The 22,674-nt window shown below is 38.4% G+C and overlaps 1 long non-coding RNA gene across 1 annotated transcript in view; it reads left to right on the top strand.

The window, feature by feature from the left end:
* Window positions 1-22,674, top strand: part of LOC132345095 (uncharacterized) — a 99,539-nt gene that overhangs the window by 61,338 nt on the left and 15,527 nt on the right. The window contains exon 2 of the long non-coding RNA XR_009494223.1: window positions 8,454-8,574. This is a non-coding gene — a long non-coding RNA (uncharacterized lncRNA). The remainder of the gene's footprint in view (window positions 1-8,453; window positions 8,575-22,674) is intronic.

Genomic DNA, 22,674 nt, shown 5'->3' with positions numbered 1-22,674 from the left:
AATCTACTAAATAGCCAGGTAAAACATATTTCTAAGGGGAGTGTTTGAGCCAGTTTTCAGGATGACAAAAATTTTAAATCTGTAAAACAAAGAATGTTGCTCACCATCCTGTTGTACAAGGATGAAGTCATTAGCCATTGCAGCTGCTGACCTACAGTGTATGTCCTGAAAGAAATTCAGGATGAAGCACTCTGTTCTTTAGGGCAAACAAGCAGTATAAACCCTTAGAGAATTATATTTCAGTGAAAAAATTATTTATGAACATGGATCCTTTCATTTTTCCTTACTTTCAAAAGCACTAAAATTATTAACTGAAATATCTGTGCCAATATTGTGACAAGCAATGACCTTCTACTGAGACGTATGGTAGATAGAGTGCAGGCACTCTTTAAACAAAATCACTTATATATTGGTCTCTCCCTTTTGGAACAGTTCCTCAGAGGTATCTGTCTCCTGGGCTATAGTCCTCAGTAAGACATTGAATAGAATTCAATTTGCCTCATACTATTTATTTATTTAGTCAGTAAACCCAATCACATTCTTGGATTATTTACTCTATGTTTTTCTGCTCCCAAATAATGCATTCACTCAATAAGGCAGTTCAATAAATTTCTTACAAGGTTGTTCTGCAAATAATCCTTCTGAATCAATCTGTGTCTTATCTTACTTCTCTTTGCACAATATTTTGGATTATTTTTCAGTGGGTTAGCTGTTTTTCTTATCTGCAAGAATAAAAAAAAATACTGTTTCATGAGAAAGGAAACCACTAAATATTTTTAGAAGCAAGTAGCTCTATTACTGGAATAGTGGCACAAAAATAAGATGTCAGGCCTTCTACTGAACTATAATAGGACAATATTGTCAGCAGTTGAACACAGTTTTTTGAGCTAACCTTTTTTTGTATGGATTGATGTATTTAATGCAACAACTATTTCAAAATTTCAAGAGAACTATTGTTCAAACTGTTTAATTTTCAAATTAAAATTGACCAAAAAATTCATTGGTAATGTTGAAAGATAAATAGAGGGCTATTAAAAATGTTAAGAGTTTATTTCCACAAAAATTGATTTGAATAGGGCAATGCCAAACTGGAAGTGGTTAGGAGCACTGCATCCCACAGGAGATCAGGAGAGAATTTTATAGTAAAAAGACGAAAGCAAAGTAAGATGATTATTGATTGGCTATAGATAAAAGCCTAGTTGACTGTTCACAATTGATTGTCCTAAGGTTTCAAGTTGTAACCTTGAGGCATTAACAGGTTTAGGTTTTGATTTCCTCACATAGGTCACTCCATGGCGTTAGAGCTACCTCAGCCTAATAGTGTTTTATTAATTTAACAGAAATTAGCCCATAAGATCCTTTGGGACAAAAAGAACATCTTTATTCTATAAAAAATTATTTGTAATGCCTTAATATTTTTGATGAGATCTTGTCAAGATAGTGTGATATCTGGAGTGTACTTTTTGAGCATAAAGTAACTGGACTAAACTTTGTCACTGAGCTTAAACTTAGCACCTAGCAGAGGGCTTTGTCCAATTAAACTAAGAAAACACTGAGGTCAGGTATCAGAGAGGTCATATAATATCTTCAAGAATGTAGGCTTTAAGTAATTCTTGGAAGCCTGAGGAGAAACATATCTTTAAACATTACCTTCTTTCTTTCACGCTAGCTTCTTCTTCTTTCTTTTAAACTGTAATAATATGCATCATTAAAAGTTCCTCAGATCATGAACTCCTTGTTGCCAAATTCAGACTTAAATTGAAGAGAGTAGGGAAAACCACTAGACCATTCAGGCATGACCTAAATCAAATCCCTTAGGATGATACAGTGGAAGTGAGAAATAGATTTAAAGGACTAAATCTGATAGACAAACTGCCTGATGAACTATGGACGGATGGAGGTTCATGACATTGTACAGGAAACAGGGATCAAGATCATCCCCAAGAAAAAGAAATTCAAAAAAAGGAAAATGGCTGTCTGAGGAGGCCAAAAAATAGCTGAGAAAAGACGAGAAGCCAAAAGCAAAGGAGAAAAGGAAAGATATACCCATTTGAAGGCAGAGTTCCAAAGAATAGCAAGGAGAGATAAGAACGCCTTCCTCCGTGATCAGTGCAAAGAAATAGAAGAAAACAATAGAGTGGGAAAGACTAGAGATCTCTTCAAGAAAATTAGAGATACCAAGGGAACATTTCATGCAAAGATGGGCTCAATAAAGGACAGAAATGGTATGGACCTAACAGAAGCAGAAGATATTAAGAAGAGGTGGCAAGAATACACAGAAGAACTGTACAAAAAAGATCTTCATGACCCAGATAATCACGATGGTGTGATCACTCACCTAGAGCCAGACATCCTGGAATGTGGAGTCAAGTAGGCCTTAGGAAGTATCACCACGAACAAAGCCAGTGTAGGTGATGGAATTCTAGTGGAGCTATTTCAAATCTTAAAAGATGAAGTTGTGAAAGTGCTGCACTCAATATGCTAGCAAATTTGGGAAAGTCAGCAGGACTTGAAAAGGTCAGTTTTCATTCCAGTCCCTAAGAAAGGTAATACCAAAGAATGCTCAAACTATTGCATAATTGAACTCATCTCATACGCTAGTAAAGTAATGCTCAAAATTCTCCAAGCCAGGCTTCAGCAATACTTGAACCGTGAACTTCCAGATGTTCAAGCTGGTTTTAAAAAAGGCAGAGGAACAAGAGATCAAGTTGCCAACATCCGCTGGATCATCAAGTGTTCCAGAAAAACATCTATTTCTGATTTATTGACTATGCTAAAGCCTTTGACTGTGTGGATCACAATAAACTGGAAAATTCTGAAAGAGATGGGAATACCAGACCATCTGACCTGCCTCTTGAGAAATCTGTATGCAAGTCAGGAAGCAACAATTAGAACTGGACATGGAACAACAGACTGGTTCCAAATAGGAAAAGGAGTATGTCAAGGCTGTATATTGTCACCCTGGTTATTTAACTTCTATGCAGAGTACATCATGAGAAACACTGGGCTGGAAGAAGCAGAAGCTTGCATCAAGATTGCTGGGAGAAATACCAATAACATCAGATATGTGGATGATATCACCCTTATGGCAGAAAGTGAAGAAGAAAGAGCCTCTTGATGAAAGTGAATGAGGAAAGTGAAAAGTTGGCTTAAAGCTCAACAGTCAGAAAACTAAGATCATGGCATACCATTACCTCATGGCAAATAGATGGGGAAACAGTGGCTGACTTTATTTTTGGGGGGCTCCAAATTCACTGAAGATGGTGACTGCAGCCATGAAATTAAAAGATGCTTACTTCTTGAAGGAAAGTTATGGCCAACCTAGACCGCATATTAAAAAGCAGAGACATTACTTTGCCAACAAAGGTCCATCTAGTCAAGGCTATGGTTTTTCCAGTGCTCATGTATGGATGTGAGAGTTGGACTGTAAAGAAAGCTGAGCGCTGAAGAATTGATGCTTTTGAACTGTGGTGTTGGAGAAGACTCTTGAGAGGCCCTTGGACTGCAAGGAAATCCAACCAGTCCATCCTAAAGGAGATCAGTCCTGAGTGTTCATTGGAAGGACTGATGCTGAAGCTGAAACTCCAATACTTTGGCCACCTTATGCAAAGAGTTGACTCATTGGAAAAGACCCTGATGCTGGGAAAGTTTGAGGGCGGAGGAGAATGGGGTGACAGAGGATGAGATGGTTGGGTGGCATCACTGACTCGATGGACATGAGTTTGGGTGAACTCCAGGAGTTGGTGATGGACAGAGAAGCCTGGTGTGCTGCAGTCTATGGGGTCGCAAAGAGTCAGACACGACTGAGCTACTGAACTGAACTTAATAGTTCCAGAAGACAATTTAGAAGTCTTCTAAAGTGATTACATTTTCAGGCAAAGTTATCATATCTGAAAATAGAATAGCTCTACTTTGTGGAAGTCTCCTAAGTACTAGGAGAGAATTGCAACAACACATTACTAAACATTATCTAATACTTTGCCATCTGAGTTTTTTTTTTTTTTCTTTCATGTTTGATGATATAGAAAGCTTTAGCACATGCAAGTAATATTTCATTGAGTTTGTGGTTGAAATAACTCCCAAATGGAGATATTCAAATCAGTAATTGTAATTGTATAAAATAAGTTTTATTTTAAATGATATGTACTCATAGTTAGCAATTTAGCAATGACTAAATTGGTTAGACATCACCAACTCAATGCACATGAATTTGAGCAAACTCCAGGAGATAGTGGAGGACAGAGGAGCCTGGCATGCTACAGTCTGTGGGATCTCAAAGAGTCAAACTGACTTAGCCATTGAAAAAAAGAGCAAATTGCTTATGTTTGCAAAGCTATCAGCTTCCTACTCAGCATTTTTACCATCTTTACCAATCCTGCACTTTACAGATAGAACTGTGTAGAAAGCTTTCATTCATTCTTCTTCCTCCAACTTTATTTTTTCTTTGTTTCCAACACTTCACTATTTCTTTACTGTAAATTTTAAAATTAATTAATTTATTTTAATTGGAGGATAATTACTTTACAATATTGTGATGGTTTTTGCCATACATCGACATGAATCAGCCATGGGTGCACATGTTCCCCCCATTCTGAACCCCCCTCCCACCTGCTTCCCCACCCCATCCCTCCGGGTTGCTCCAGAGCACTGGCTTTGAGTGCCCTGCTTCATGCATCAAACTTGCACTGGTCATCTATTTTACATATGGTAATATACATGTTTCAGTGCTGTTTTCTCAAAGCATCCCACCCTTGCCTTCTCCCAGAGTCCAAAAAGTCTGTTCTTTACATCTCTTTTGCTGCATTGCATATATGATTGTCGTTATTGTCTTTCTAAATTCCATGTATATGCATTAACATACAGTATTTGTGTTTGTCTTTCTGACTTACTTCACTTTGTATAATAGACTTCAGATTCATCTACCTCATTAGAACTGACTCAGATACATTCCTTGTTATCACTGAATAATATTCCATTGTACATATATACCAGGACTTCCTTATCCATTTGTTTCCGGATGGACATCTAGGTTGCTTCCATGTCCTGGCTATTATAAACAGTGCTGCAATGAATATTGGGGTACATGTGTCTCTTTCAATTCTGGTTTCCTCGGTGTGTATGCCCAGCAGTGGGATTGCTGGGTCATATGGAAGTTCTATTTCTGGCTTTTTAAGGAATCTTCACACTGTTCTCCATAGTGGCTGTACCAGTTTGCATTCCCACCAACAGTGTAAGAAGGTTCCCTTTTCTCCACACCCTCTCTATTATGTATTGTTTCTTTACTGTAATTTTATTGGCATTTGAACAGGTATAGGAAATAAATACAAGAAGCCTGTGTATGTTTTATGTTTAAGCAATGTCCCTATTTAATTTTTGAAAGGGAAGAATCAACAAACTTAAACCTTTCCAATGCTAGCCTTGCCTTCATTTCCAGTCAGACTCCAATGAAGAGAAGGGTAAAGGGCAATAGTGTGGACACTTTTTAAAGCAGATGTCTTTCTCAATACTTCTTGCCATTCTTTCCCTACTGCTACTACTTCTTGGCATATAGTTTCCTTTCCAACCAACTATTTCCACTAAATTTAATTTTTATTGATTTGTTTTAAATAATTTTGTTGTATTTCTTTTTCACTTCTTGGCATATATTTCTCCCTTTCCATAACTACCTTTAATAGTTTTACTTTATATTGCCTTTATCTCAAGCAAATATTTATCTAATTTTAAAAATATTGGAATGTGTATAATATGCTTTAGAGAGATTAACACCAGAAAAAAATGAATAAAATTTATAGCATACTTGTAGATATTATTTAAGTGAGCTTCCCATTTCTCTATTGCCAGATGAGGCAAGACATCTCAAAATAAAGGAATCCATGTGTTTCCTCACTTGAACAAGTAGTGTAGCATTGATGGAAATAGAAATTTGAATATGTTACCAGCAAAATTTCCATAATCAGTCTCATGCATACCCAACTTTCTGTTTCTTTCTTCTACCATTTAAAAAAAGATAAGTAGAACCAACATTTCTAACAGAAATAAAACTGCTTTCACATTTATTTTAGCATTAATCAGGTGTGATCTAGAGTGCCAATAAGTTATTCATAAAGATTTTGTGGGCTCTAATTCAATACAGCATCATTTCTACAATGGCATCAAGATAATTAAGCTAAAAATAAATAAAGTGCCATGCAACTAAAAAATCATGTGGGCTTTTTTATTGTCTAACGCCCACCAAGTAATCATAATAAGCCCCTGTATTTATAGATGATTTTCAATATGCATTTTTTATAGTTTACAATAAGACATGAAGAAAAAGGAAACATATCATTTCAAAGAGTGGTTATATTTATCCATTATTTCTTTAATAAGAAAATCATTTTTTGCAACAAAAATGTTAGGTTTTGTAGAAATGATTTTATATGGTATGGAATGTCACCTAAAGTAGCATCTGTATAACCAGTTTTGTTTAAAATAACCAGCTACTAGTGTGGTACCCCACTCCAGTACTTTGCCTGGAAAATCCCATGGATGGAGGAGCCTAGTAGGCTGCAGTCCATGGGGCCGCTAAGAGTTGGACACGACTGAGCGACTTTCACTTTCACTTTTCACTTTCATGCATTGGAGAAGGAAATGGCAATCCACTCGTGTTCCTGCCTGGAGAATCCCAGGGACGGGGGAGCCTGGTGGCTGCCGTCTATGGGGTTACACAGAGTCGGACACGACTGAAGTGACTTAGCAGCAGCAGCAGCATTAGCAATGGGTTTCCCTGGTAGCTCAGCTGGTAAAGAATCCACCTGCAATGCAGAAGACCCTGGTTTGATTCCTGAGTTGGGAAGATCCCCTGGAGAGGGTTAGGCTACCCACTCCAGTACTCTTGGATTTCCCTGGGGCTCAGATGGTAAAGAATCCACCTGCAATGTGGGAGATCTGGGTTCGATCCCTGGGTTGGAAAGATTCCCTGGAGAAGGGCATGGCAACCCACTCCAGTGCCTGGAGAATCCCCATGAACAGAAGAGCCTGGTGAGCTACAGTCCATGGGGTTGCAAAGAGTCAGACATGACTGAGCGACTAAGTATATACATACAGTGTTAGTGGTATACTTTACCTGGTTGTTTAACTGAATTAAATATCTCCCTTTTCCACTCACTCTTCAAATTTCTTTGCTCCCTTGAGTCTAGTATCTTGAACCTGGAAACAGCTAGTGGGTCTTCAACTTAAAAATTTTAAATGACACTGCTTATTCTCTATTGCCTTCCCTAGGCTATGCTGGGCATTAAATATACCTAAGAATATTGGGGAATCAAAGATCACTTTAATCATAAATTAGGCAATGGTTTCATATGTCTCACATCCTGATCTTCGACTCTTCACAACCCCATGGACTAGAGCCTCCCAGACCCCTCCGTCCATGGGATTTTCCAGGAATGAGCACTGGAGTGGGTTGTCATTTCCTTCTCCAGGGGATCTTCCCTACTCAGGGATTGAACCCAGGTCTCCCGCATTGCAGGCAGACACTTTACCCTCTAAGCCAGCAGGGAAGCCCTCACAATACCTATTCAGTTCAGTTCAGTTCAGTCGCTCAGTCGTGTCTGATTCTTTGCGACCCCATGAATCGCAGCACGCCAGGCCTCCCTGTCCATCACCAACTCCCAGAGTTCACTCAGACTCACGTCCATCGAGTCAGTGATGCCATCCAGCCATCTCATCCTCTGTCGTCCCCTTCTTCTCCTGCCCCCAATCCCTCCCAGCATCAGAGTCTTTTCCAATGAGTCAACTCTTCCCATGAGGTGGCCAAAGTACTGGAGCTTCAGCTTTAGCATCATTCCTTCTAAAGAAATCCCAGGGCTGATCTCCTTCAGAATGGACTGGTTGGATCTCCTTGCAGTCCAAGGGACTCTCAAGAGTCTTCTCCAATACCACAGTACCTATTACTACCCTAATTTTGAAATTACTGGTATTCAAGTAAGGTTTCCCTCACACTCTCTAAATTTAGCATTTGTTATGCCCCGTATCCACCTAGCAAAACTGTTTGGCATGGCAAGGATGCATCAGTTTCCTAGGGATTAAATGGACACAGATGAGGATACCTGAACGTAAATCATCTTGTTGAGACCCCAGTGATACAAGCTGAGAGTGGGTTTTGGAGCTAAAGTTTTATTCTGGAAGAAGAAGGGAATCTGGCAAGGCTGTGTTGGAGCAGCTATTAAAACACAGCTAAGGCACATTTCCTAAAAGAGGACCAGCATCAACACTCCCTCCATACAGCGTTAACCAGTGATACCTAAGAACACAGTGCACTCAACAGAGCACTCCACCATGTGCCCAATTAGGGAAAAGATTTTTGCCCTTTCTCTATAATCCTTCTACCCGATTCCAGATTTAAGAATCTAGATTGAAAGGCAAGATAAAGAGTGTAGTAACATACCAGCTTTCTTCCCCTTTCCCTGATACAGGGTCTACTCAAGAGAAAATAAATTGGACTAAGAGTGACTGAGATTTTAATAACTGGAAATGACTGGAAAGCTATAGAAATCTGCTCAGATATCCTTAGGAGATCTGTTACCCAGAAGGAAGGTAAGATTTAACATTGTTCTCATTAGGGCAGTGATTGGTAAAAAAAATAATTTCATGTTATGTTCTACTGAGTTAAACATTTCAATATCCTGGTTAAACAAATCTCTTCAAAGCTTTAGATAATGAGACACAGTTATAGTGATGGGTTACTGTTTTCATTAGTGTTTTATTTTTAAAACTCAGCAACAGGTGTTAACTCATTATAATGGAGCTAGTTGTGATAGGAAAGGATATTACCCCAAACCACTCTCTGAATATAAATCCCTTAAGTTCTTATAGAAGGGCCTAGATAAGTAGTTTCCAACCTTTTCAAATTATCAAGTAAATTAAGACCCTCCTTAATTATTTTTCTATTTTGCCTCTAAGTAGTCTCATATTTTCCAATCCACCATAATTTTTTCTTTTTTTTTCTTTTTTTAAAATTTTTTTTCAATTATCCATTGAATATCTCTCCTAAATATCCCTTTAAGAGAGGGATCAGGTGTGATCTAGAGTGCCAATAGGTTATTCATAAAGATTTTGTGGGCTCTGATTCAATACAGCAATGGCATCAAGATAATTGAGCTAAAAATAAATAAAGTACCATGTCACTAAATATCCCTTTAGTGACAACCTTGTCTATCTTGTTCACAGATATATCCCCAGATCCTAGTTTATAGTAGATATTCAGTAAATACTTGTTAATTGAAGGTGACCTTTACCTATGCATTATATACATTTTGTATATAATTTCTGCTAAACAAATGGTATTTCATAAGTTCTAAATGTTTCGTGCCCCATTAATTCACCAGAATTGCTACTCTAAAGTGATGTCCTTTCAGGTCAGGTTAGTGAAACTTGATAAACCTTTGCATTATCATGGGGTTAATGTAGAATTTCCCAAGTTAGAAGTAACTGATCAAAAATGAGTGATAACTGTTACCAAAATGTAATGAATATTTTATATCAAAACTATATAATAAATGTATATAAGTGCCAGAGGTCAAGATGATATTAATATTAATTTTCCTCAATTTTCACTTTGATTTGACAAACTAAGCAGTATATCACTGACCATTTCTTTATAGATTTTTGTTATAATCAGAATAAGTATCAATATCAAGTAATACATCACATAATTATGCTTATTAAAGGCATAACATTAGATGCACTATAACTTATTAATCTTTTATTTCTAACAAATTTTTGGGTATAGAATTCTTAACATTCACTAGAATTGGATTTTGTCCATATTTCTCCCTAGTTCTAAATATGGGAATTCTAAAATGTTAAATATTTTTATGAGACTTTACATGTATATTCTGTGTAGATCCAAAGCTACTGATTTTCTACATTCAAAATTAATAACTATGAACATTATTAATGTCAGTCAAATACTTCTGTTTGACACTTTGTCTACCTTTGTGGGGCATCCCCAGCTTAGATTTAATTTGGGGAAGAAAATGAAAACATAGATTGAGACCTTTGGAAAACAATACAATCTCTAACATTAATTTTAATTAGAATGTTCTAAATGGGAATATCCCTTCAACTAAAATGAAGTAAGAAAAATCTCTTGACACAAAGTTGAAAGGTTAAACCAATCAAAATTCTAACCAGACACCAATAGCGCTAAAGATAATTTCACTTGTACAAATACAAATTTGAGGAGTTAGAAACATGGTTAAAATGGATTATATCATTCAGAAAGCGATAAATATAACTCACAATTTTAAAAAAGGTAAAGGAAATTATCAGAATACTTTGGAGTTCTTCTGAACATTTGTCTTAACTCTCAATGGCCACTAGATGGCACCTAGTATTTGGCAACCATAGCACTTTTTTATTTCTAGGGCTTAAAATAACTATAGCACTAGGTCAGTTCTGACAGAACAAAAATTAATCCTGCCACAGACACGGTAACATTTTCTTATCAGATGTCTAAATTTGAAATGCATGTGATTTTATGTCACACAGGAAAATATATACCTTTTTATTGTGCTTAGGTTTTCTAACTTCTAAAGAAATCGTGAGATTTGAAATTTTTCATTGGGTAGTTGATTTGCATCATTCTAAATAGAGATTAGACCATTTTGCTTTAAATATGCTTCATTCTTTAAGCATAGAGCCTTTACAAACGATCCACCCACTTACCCAAGACAGTTGTTCAGTTGCTCAGTCGTGTCCGACACTTTGTGACCCCATGAACTGCAGCACACCAGGCTTCCCTGTCCTTCACCATCACGGGAGCTTGCTCAAACTCATGTCTGAAAATCAACACCTGTTACAATCACTTTAAACAAATGGAGTATTCCACTGAAGATTTTAAATATCTAAATTTAAGATACTCAAAGTGATAAAAGGAATAAATTTTATTTTAAAATAGCAAGGAATTGTATTTTTATTAAAGTATACTTGATTTACAATCAGTGCAGTTCAGTCACTCCGTTGTGTCCAACTACTTGAGACCCCATGGACTGCAGCACACCAGGCTTCCCTGTCCATCACCAAGTCTCAGAGTTTGCTCAAAATCATGTCCACTGAGTTGGTGATGCCATCCTGGTCGTCCCCTTCTCCTCCCGCCTTCTACCTCTCCCAGCATCAGGGTCTTTTCTAATGAGTCAGCTCTTCACATCAGGTGACGCAAGTATTGGAGCTTCAGCCTCAACATCAGTCCTTCCAATGAATATTCAGGACTGATTTCCTTTAGGATTGACTGGTTTGATCTCCTTGCATTCCAAGGGACTCTCAAGACTCTTCTCCAACACCACAGTTCAAAAGCATCTATTCTTCGGCGTTCAGTTTTCTTTATGGTCCAACTCTCACATCTGTATATGACTACTGGAAAAACCATAGCTTGGACTAGATGGACCTTTGTCTCCAGGTCTCTGCTTTCTAATATGCTGTCTAGTTTGTCATAGTTTTTCTTCTAAGAAGTAAGCATCTTTTAATTTCATGGCTGCAGTCACCATCTACACTGATATTGGAGCCCAAGAAAATAAATTCTGTCACTCTTTCCATTGTTTCCCCATCTATTTGCCATGAAATGATGGGACCAGATGCCATGGTCTTCATTTTTTGAATGTTGAGTTCTAAGCCAGCTTCTTCACTCTCTTCTTTCACCTTCATCAAGAGGTTCTTTACTTCCTCTTTGCTTTCTGCCATAAGGGTGGTGTCATCTGCATATTTGAGAGTATTGATACTTCTCCAGGCAATCTTGATTCCAGCTTGTGTTTCATCCATCCTGGCATTTTGCATGATGTACTCTGCATGTAAATTAAATAAGCAGGGTGACAATATACAGCCTTGATGTACTCCTTCCCCAATTTGGAACCAGATCATTTTTCCATGTCTGGTTCTAACTGTTGCTTCTTGACCTGTATACAGGTTTCTTGGGATGCAGATAAGGTGGTCTGGTATTCCCATCTCTTGAAGATTTTTCCACGGTTTGTTGTGATCCACATAGTCAAAGGTTTTAGCGTAGTCAATGAAGCAGTGGATGCTTTTCTGGCACTCTCTTGCTTTTTCGATGATCCAGCGGATGTTTGCAATTTGATCTCTGGTTCCTCTGCCTTTTCTAATCCAACTTGAACATCTGGAAGTTCTCGGTTCACATACTGTTGACACCTCACTTGGTGAATTTTTAGCATTACTTTGCTAGTGTGTGAAATGAGTGAAATTGTGCGGTAGTTCGAACATTCTTTGGCATTGCCTTTCTTTGGGACTGGAATGAAAACTGACCTTTTCCAGTCCTGTGGCCACTGCTGAGTTTTCCAAATTTCCTGGCATATTGAGTGCAGCACTTTCACAAGCTTCCTCTTTTAGGATTTGAAATAGCTCAGCAGGAATTTCATCACCTCCACTAGCTTTGTTCATAGTGATGCATTCTAAGGCCCACTTGACTTCACACTCCAGGATGTTTGGCTCTAGGTGAGTGATCACACCATCCTGGTTATCTGGATCATTAAGATCTCTTTTGTATAGTATTTCTGTGTATTCTTACCACCTCTTCTTAATATTGTCTGCTTCTGTTACGTCCCTATGGTTTCTGTCCTTTATTGTGACCATCTTTGCATGAAATGTTCCCTTGGTATCTCTAATTTTCTTGAAGTAATCTCTACTCTTTCCCATTCTGTTGTTTTCTTCTATTTCTTTGCATTGATCACTGAGGAAGGCGTTCTTATCTCTCCTTGCTATTCTTTGAAACTCTGCATTCAAATGGGTATATCTTTCCTTTTCTCCTTTGCTTTTCATTGCTCTTCTTTTCACAGCTATTTGTAAGGCCTCCTCAGACCCAAGCCAGAAACCCAAAATTTCTCAGACTGCCCCCCTTCCTTATTTCTTACATCCCCAAATTCTGTGCTCTTTATCTTTTAAATATCTCCTGCTCTAATCCCTTCTCTTTATGTCATTCAGACTCAGTATTGCAAAAAATATCTTGTTTCCCTGATTGGCCATCTATCTGCCTCTCCAACTTCATTGTTCTCTGTCCTGTCTCTGATCTTGAGAATGACTGAAATACAGCTTCTCTTCTTTTTATCCCTCCTGCATCTTTATACTAAGTGTTCCCTTAACTTACCTACGGCCTTGATTCTTAGCCTGATAAACTTGTGTTCTCTCATCAGAGTTTAGTCCACACAGGACATGTTCCCTGATGTGACCAGACAGAGCTGGCCATGGTGCCAAATCAGTACCTTGACAATAGATATCTGGGCTTTAGTTTGTGGTCAGTAAAATGGGTAAATAATACATTTACATTATTTCATTTTTAAAAGCAATGAAATGAATGATGTGCTTAGAAAATTTCCTTGTATATAGCAAGTACTCAATAAATGTTAGCCACTAGTAGTAACAGTAGTAGTAGCAGTAGCAGTTATTACTACTATTATTACTATCTCTATTAAAGTACCTTCCATATCTCAGTTTCTGAACTTACTAGAAACAGATGATGGGCATGTATTATTTGCTTGTCTGTCCCTCTTGTGAAGGAGACAGCCAGGGTGACCTCATTATCTTTGGAAAGGAAAAAGAAGAATTTGAGTTTTTATAAACTATTAGGTGTAGCTCAACCAAGATACTTTTTGTTCAGTTAAATGAATTATTTATGAAAATATCATGATCATATTCCTGAAAATTTAGAAAATGTAGAACAAACATTTCAAATCAGTCATAATCTACTATGTGTCATTGTTTTGATGAATTTATCTCCAGAATATTTTCATATGCTTACCTGCTAGAGACTCTCAGTTGTGTATCAACCTTGCTTTCTTGCTGGAAGAAACCACCTTTTACAAAAGAGGCTGAATTTACCCAGTGCTTGTTTTCCCAGATTCCTTTGCAGCAAGGGCACATGAGCCAGCCCTGTGAGATGCTGCTAATACAGTAATTTCTTTACTGCTGAAACTGAAAGCCATATATGTGCAATTGATACCATAAATGGGCAATAGGGTACTGGACATGACACAGCCCCAGGGCACTGAAGAATGAGCTATTAACACTTGAAATAGAAGCGTGCCATTAAACCACTGCAAGTAGCTGGGACCCTGTGTCCTGCAAACACCTCACAAGGAGAGCAGCTGCACTCATATAAATGGACCTTGAAAACACAGTCATAACAGACAGAGAAAGTTAAGCAATATTTTGCTGAGTACTGAATTTTAAAATGATTAACAAAAGAAATGAAGAAATAGAAATTAAATAGAAGTATAATAGAGGCTAGAAAGAAGGAAAGATTGGGGAAAATGATCAATAGAACTAAAAATAAAAAATATTGTCAGTGATATTAAAAACAGTACATAAAATCAATTCATGATAAAAATTTCTAGCAATCAAAGAATAAACAGGAGCTTCTTAACCAGATAAAGACCTACAGAACACCTACAGAAATCTACACCTACAGAAATCTACAGAAAAACACCTACAGAAATCTACAGCAGATTTAAGTTAACATGGACAATCTAGTGGGGAATAGCAGTTTAAAATTTGATTTCATGATCAAGAATCACAAATCACAAATATTTAAGAAGCACCAGCATCATGAACAGCAAAGCAATAAAGCCACTGATCTGAATTTACACCTGAAGAAACAGAATTAATAGAGCAATCAGAATGGGATTTTAAAATGACAAAAATTAATATCCTCAAAGAGAGTATTATAGTATAAAAGAGGAACAGATGGTTAAAGGAGAGAAGCCACTTAATGTTAAAAAAAATTACAAGCAAGTACCTTTGTGTTTTTTTATAATAATTATAATATTTATTTATATAAAATATTTTATATTTTAAGCAAATATTTCTTAAAATAACAAATACTTTTCTAAACTAAAGAGTAGCAATATTTACTCTGTTTTCTCTCTTTTGCTCCTCTACTGTTTTTTAAATTTTAACCAATTTCAGCTTTGCAGATTGGTAAATGAAGAGAGGAAATCATCAAATGGTTGAAATCATAGAAATAAAGCACAAATCCAACTGCCTCAGCTTTAGTAAGGAGAAAATTAAAGCCAAGAGTGACACAAGGTCACTCTTGTCCAAGGTCACACAATCTTGTAGGGAGCAAGGGTTGAGAAGATAAAGAAAAGAAAAAAAAAAAAAAAAGGCAGACACAGAGAGAGAGAGGTAAAAAAGGGAAATTAGTTGGAAACTCAATTTATCTCATTATTCTCTCTACCATCTTATACCAAGTTTCCAAAGCTATAGGGGAATCATTTCTATAATTCTTAAGTAGGCTGAGGTCCACTTGAGAGAAAGAATGTAATATCCAATTAAGAAAGGCATTCGATCTTTTATATGATGGTTAAAGTGGTTTGTTGGTTCTGAACTTTAAATGCCACTTATATATTATGTTGAGTGATAAGTTCCCTATCACTATTCAGAATTTTTCCCATGTCTGTTTTTCAGGGTCTTATGGCAACACCTTTGCAGTGTGTGGAATGTTGCACATAGAAAATCTGATAAATTATCATCAGTGTTAAGCTATCCATTAAGGACCTCCTTAATCCTCCCATTGCTTTTTCTTCTTGACAGATAATGATAAGAAATGGTATGTTCAATGCCATATTCATAATGAAAGCCTACAACTTGCAATCAGACACCAGAGAAAATCAGTTTATATTTGAAGGCTTAGTGCTACCCCAGGGTCACAAGTGATTATGAGGTCAAAAGAAAGAGGCCAAAGCTATTTTCCAACTTGTGTCCAATTTCTTTTCTCTGTAAGGTACAAGTGTCATTCTTTTCAAGTATTTGCAATTCACAATTTTACATAACTCATATCTGCATTATAAAACCAAACAATGATAACTTATTTTCATTTCATCTAATAATTTATTAGATTCTAAAATACCTGTAGTAATTTCTCTGACAAATTATAGAACATTATTTTTCACTACAGGTCCAAATATATTTAGGAATTTGGGTTTAATTACACTTGATCTAAAATACCTATGGTAATTTTTCTGACAAGTTATAAAATGTTATTTTTCACTACAGTTTCAAGCATATTTAGAAATTTGGGTTTAATTAAGCCTGCTCCATCATTACAAGCTATTAGAGAGAACTCTCAAAAGCCTAGGAGCAAACGGTGAGCAAACACAGGAGTGATTGTGGTAATAAAAGTCATGCTTGGTCCAGAGCCTCTTTACAAAACACAAGAGTTCACATCATAGTCTTGAAACAGCACACTTGGGTCTTCCATTTATTTCCATATAATCTTGACTAACTTAATTTACTAAATCTAGGTTCCATAATTTGTAGAGTAAAATATGATATATACTTTACAGTCACCTATAAGGATTACATAAGGTACATATGTGTAATATTTAGCTCCTGGCTCATGGAAGGAACTTAGCATTTAGGTGCTACATTATCATCATCATCATCACTGTAATTGTGCTATCCCTGAGGTGGTCCCTTCCACAAACAGGATCATGGAGTTTATAGATGCCTTCTCTTTGGCCACCACTAGAGGCACTGAAGAAATGTGTGCCCCTCTCTATCTACTTGACGGCCTCATAGACTCAGCTATTATTGCATGACATGCTGATGACACTGGACTCCACGACTTTCCCGATTGCTCTAGGTTGAGCCTGCCAGTATCGCTCAGGTTACTGTCCAGCAGCTGCCAGCACCACTCACACAGTATTTTGGCAGCCTGCCCCAAATCTCCAGCGAGGGTACTCTCCTCACTAAGCTGCTCTCAGACAAGTCTTGCTCTTGGTTTTTGACAATGTTACAACTATTCCATTAGTGTTTCTCTCCCTCCTCATCCCATAACAGTGATTAGTGAGAAAATGTTTTTGTAAACCTGTTGCTCAGAATCTAGCAAAGAAGATGGACATATTAACAACAGGCTATAAAATGATGTGATAAGTTTCATGTGCTATAATTTTACTTGGTTCTCCTTTTCCTCTTGTATGGTATTTATGTTTCTGTCTTCCTAGCTCCCCAGTCATAACCACAGGTCAGATCATAGGCTTAGGTGTCTTAACTGGGCTTCCTGTCTCCGTATTCTCACTCCTCCTTTTCATCTAATATGTCACTGCTAGATAAATCTTTTCAATAGACTACTTTAATCATGTGAACTACTTAAAAAAATTTTGAGCTATCTTTGTTTCTTAAAGACCCTTTTACCAGAGAGATCTCTTGACCCAGTGTCCAAAGACAATTCAGATGCACAATCATACCACCCACTGAGACCACTGTGTGCCAAAGAGTTACCCAGGTCTTGCAATTTCTGCATCTCAGGATAAGCTTCCTCTCCTAGGAACACTCCTTGGCATTTTAGAGAGTACATTTTTTACCATCCCACTCTTAAGATTTTCAAAATTTACAAAAGCATTAAGGAGATGGATCCCTCTATCTATGAATGACGCCCCTCTGCTATCCTCCAGACTAGCTGGCTCGTCAGGAAGGACTGCTCAGTGTCCAGTTGAAACTGAAGCTTGTGGGAAAACTCATCAAGTCACTGAATTACAACAAGAATTAGAAAGGTCTTCTCTTTAGCAAGCCCCTTCCTCCAAACAGAGTCCAAGACCTTCTCATTTCCATTTGTGCCCCTTATAAGCTGTTTTCTCTTAGTGCTAAACTCACTATTCTACACTTGGCTTTGTGATGCCAGTGCTGAGGCTCTGCAAAGCACATTTCTGTATCTCTGTCCATAGTGAAGGCTATTAGGCTATGTAACAGAAAACACTAGAGGAATTCTTCTATGATAAAAAAGGAGGAAGAAGTCTCTCCTGGTTTGTTTTCTTTATGCTTCCTGTTTCTCTGAGCACCATCCTAGCAATGGTACCAGGACTTCTCATCCTGGCAATGGTTATTCTTTCCATAAGAAGATTCTTTCCATGGTTTATAGATTTTCAAACACTTACAAAGCCAGATTCATTGTGATATCCCCTCCCCCACCATGAGACAGCACTACCACCAGTATGACACCTCCTCCTCAGTGGTCTGGGTCCCAGGTTGTGGGGATCCTGCTCTGTTGTCTAAATTCCAATGGTTGAACCTCCTTTTCTAAATTGTGATGATTTCAACCATTCCCCTTCTCCCCTTTAGCAAATAATCCAGCAGAAGCGAGCCAGTGACTAGAGTTCCCTTTAACCTACAGATTACATAGTTAACAAGTTTATACCAAGTTAGTAATTCTTTATACTAGATTCCTCTGCTCAAATAACTGGTATAGTTTCTATTGCCTGACTGGACTTTGGTTGACAGAGACATCATTATTAGGCTGTCAGTCTGGTGATCCTTCTTGCCTCCTCCTTAACTTCTCCATAAAAATGTAGAGCTGCATATGTGTAAGGAAGGTACAACGGCCTGTACCCCCATTGTACATCCAGCCCCACCAGGCCAAGAACAACTCTCCGTTGGACAGTGAGACTCAGGGAGACTACATGAGTTTTGTTTACTTTCTGCCTATAAGTGTCATCAGTGAGCCTGCTTTACAGCTGCACCATTTTCATTTGTGGAGTTTGTCCTGTCTGTGGTTTAACAGGTAAAAACAGGTTCCGTATAGGAGTCAGAGAAGATATCCAGAAGAAGCTTTGATAAATTAGTAAAATAAAACTTATTAGTTGTTTTAAGGAGCAAAATTAAGACTTTAAATTTCTCAGAAGTGTTTCAGACAAACAACTCAGGTATCTGTTGCAGATAATACAAACTCTTGGTGAGAATCGTAATAGCACCCCTAAATTCAGAATCATGACAGGACCCCCAAATGCAGAAGCACATTCTAGTAGGTTCTGCACACATAAGCCACTGTGTTAGTTATTAAACTATTGTTTCTCAGCTTCAAATGTACCCTTCTGTAGTCTGCTTAGTGATGACAAGATTGCTACCAGCTCTAGATGGCTAATACTTTCTGCTCAGTACTTTGAGTCCCAGTTTTGTAAGGTCCTTTCTCTGAGATTTTAGATTAGTAAATCCAACCTCTTTTCATTTTGTCTGCAAGCTACGTTTCTTCTTTGCCAGTTGGCTTCCTGGTGGTTTCTTCCAACAGAGAAAACTAGAGAGAAACCAGAAGCCAAGAGGACAAGAGAAGGAGCTTCCTAATTTTGTTTGCTTGTTAGCATCCCTTTCTTTCATTTATTAAATAGGGATTATAATAATACCACAGTCATAAGATTGTTTTGAAATTTAAATGAATTGATATATCAAAATACTTAGAATAAAAATTATCAATGTGTTAACTATTATATGTTATTAAAATATTCCTTTTTAAATAGTTTGAGTTATATTTTTAAAAACCATTTAATGAGTAGCAGAGTATACAAAAGAGAGCTTCCCAAGTGGCACTAGTGGCAAAGAACCCACCTGCCAATGCTGGAGATGTCAGAAACATGGATTCGATTCTTGGATCAGGAAGATCCCCTGGAGGAGGGCACAGCAACCTACTCCAGTATTCTTGCCTGGAGAATCTCATGGACAAAGGAACCTGGTGAGCTACAGTCCATAGGGTCGCAAAGAGCTGGACATGACTGAAGCGACTTAGCACGCACGTATGCAAAAGGAGACAGAGGGGACAGCAGAAACACAGGAATTGAGTAAACATTGTAGTCAGTGGAGTATTCAGACTGCTTCCCGACCACTGGAACAGCTATAGCATCATGAATGAAAATGAAATCTGCTATCCATCCTCATGTCTTTGCACTTTTCTGTCCTATATTCAAAGAATTTATAATCAATCATAATACAGATTGATAACTGCTATAATAGAAAAATGTAGGATTTCTACAGTGACAGAAGAAAGTCCAGAGAAAATTCTCTGGAGTTAACAATGTAAAAGGGGGAACTCAGTGAAGAAAAGGGGAAAAGCACATGCAAAGAGAATGCTTGAGAGAGAGCACAGCATTTAAGAAAAGTGCAAATAGTTAGCCTGCACCTCAGCATATGTGTGGAATGTGGGGAAACTAAAGCTGGAGACATAGACAGAAGTTCAATTTTTCAAGAGTCATGATTACAAAGCTAAGGAGATTGATTGAAATTATAGGGAATGCTAAGTTGAGTCCCTTTCCCATTATCATGGTAAAGCAGAGACAATGCCATGTGCTTATACACTGCTTTACTTTCTTACTGTGTACACTGCTTATGCTAAGTCGCTTCAGTCGTGTCCAACTCTGTGTGACCCCATAGATGGCAGCCCACCAGGCTCCCCTGTCCCTGGGATTCTCCAGGCAAGAACACTGGAGTGGGTTGCCATTTCCTTCTCCAATGCAGGAAAGTAAAAAGTGAAAGTGAAGTCGCTCAGTCGTGTCCGACTCTTCGCACCCCATGGACTGTAGCCTGCCAGGCTCCTCCATCTATGGGATTTTCCAGGCAAGAATACTGGAGTGGGGTGCCATTGCCTTCTCTGACTGTATACACAGAAAACTACATTTCCAGGTCTCCCCGTTAGACCTAGGTGGGACCAACTGACAGGATTCAGACCAGTTCAGACCAGTACCATGTAAAGTGCTATATACTACTTAAAAACCCAGTGGTCTATTGATAGGCAAGGACAGGAAAATCTCTTGGTTCCCTGTTCCAGGGAAATATCAGCTGCTTCTGAGTGTAAAGAGGATAGAACACCTGATTCCTCCCCGACCATCCTGCAGAGATCTTGAGAAAATTCATCTGATGGTGGAGAGAAGCAGAAATAATCTCATTCTCCGGTGTCCTGCACAGATATAAAAGAGATATCTAAGGACACTAGTGGAGAAGGCAATGGCACCCCACTCCAGTACTCCTGCCTGGAAAATCCCATGGACGTAGGAGCCTGGTAGGCTGCAGTCCACGGGGTCGCTAAGAGTCGGACACGACCGCACGACTTCACTTTCACTTTTCACTTTCATGCATTGGAGAAGGAAATGGCAACCCACTCCAGTGTTCTTGCCTGGAGAATCACAGGGATGGGTGGGCTGCCGTCTCTAGGGTCGCACAGAGTCGGACACGACTGAAGCGACTTAGCAGCAGCAGCAGCAGCAAGGACACTAGGGAGAGCCAGGAAATTTATACTTGCCAAATGCACCAGAGATAGAAGACACAGTGGGCTGCCAGAGACAAGGAGGGAAATCTGCCTGCCCTTCTAGAGCCTAAGCTGTTTTGGAAGATACTAGAGACTGAATGTTTGTGTCCCTCACCCCCCACCCAAATTTATACATTGAAATTCTTATCCCCAATGTAATTGGGATATGAGTAGATTATTAAGGTGGATCCCTCATAAATAGAACTAGTGCCCTGATAACAGGGACTCCAGAGGCCTCACTTGCCCTTCCCCCTTTTGAGGATACACAAAATGACATTTTTTTTTTGAAACAACCATTTATGAAACAGAAACCAGTTCCTGACAAGACTCTAAATCTGCAGGCACCTTGATCTTGGACTTCCCAGCCTCCAGAACTCTGAGAAACAGATATCTATTGTTTGTAAGCCGCCCAGTTTATAGTGTTTTGTTATACAGCAGCCCAAATGGACTAAAGAAGGCATTGTCATCCACTGGAAGAGGAGCTGTAACATGGGAGCAGCCCCACCCTTTCGTTTCTGGTACACAGTCCTGAAGATAGAGGACAAGAGGAACCACCTCTGCCCCCACAGAATCATACACGTGTTACTTGAATAACAAGCAACAATCAATGTTTTGGGAGGGGCAAGAGTGAGGAGAGAAACAGGTGGCACAGGTGTGCAGGTCCCCTTGAGAACTGTATATGGAGCAGGAAAACTTTCTGGCACCCCAACTTCTAACTGAACACAAGAGCATGTGTGTCTGCTACAGGAAAAATATGAAGCCTGTGCAACGAAATCCAGGCAAACTGCTCACTACATTGAACTGGGTCTACATTAACACCCTGGTAAAAGAAGAGATGAACACATTTTGACCATGGATGCTATTTATCTGATTCTCTCCTATTCTTTTATACACAGTGTTTGGAATTCGATTTTAAAAAATGATACACAAATGAGCAAGAAAATTAAAAAATAAAAACATGGTTAAGACATTAAGAAGGCAACAGAACCAGACCCAGATGTTGGAACTATCAGGAAAAAACTTTAAAATGACTACATTGTGATTACAGTCGGTCCACCTGGATAATCCAGGAAAATCCCACCCCCCTTTTAAAAATGCTTAATTTAATCACATTAACTAAGTCCCTTTTGCCAAATAAGGGAACATATTTGCAGGTTCCAGAGATTAGGGTGGGATCTCAGAGTGGGGCAGGGGAGGCATTATTCTGCCTGCTGTATCCAGATTTCAAAATTTGGGGCAAGTTATTTCTTTAATTGCATTATCATTTCCAATCTCCTTTCTTGTTTGCACACCTTCCCCCCCTCCCCTTTCCTTTTCTCTCTCTTCTTTCACTCACTGTCTCCTTTCCTGAGTGCTCTACCTCTAAAATGTCATCCTCACTCTTTCTCTCCACTCTCTACTTCCTCTGCCACTAGAAATCTGGTTTCTTTTTGTTTACAGATTCCCCCATCCTCTACTTCATGTCTTATTTTGCACCAGATGAATTCTTCTAAAGTGCTCATCTCCTCATCTCTCTCTCATTGGCATAAAATCCTTGACTGATGTCCCATTGCTCTCAAGATGAAGTTTCTTAGCAAAGCCCTTTTATCCCCTGCTCCTTCCCACCATGCTAGCCTTCTTTGCAA

The sequence above is a fragment of the Bos taurus genome, chromosome 4, assembly GCF_002263795.3.
Source record: "Bos taurus isolate L1 Dominette 01449 registration number 42190680 breed Hereford chromosome 4, ARS-UCD2.0, whole genome shotgun sequence".
Taxonomy (NCBI): domain Eukaryota; kingdom Metazoa; phylum Chordata; class Mammalia; order Artiodactyla; family Bovidae; genus Bos; species Bos taurus.
This window is presented reverse-complemented; position numbering and strand designations above follow the sequence as displayed.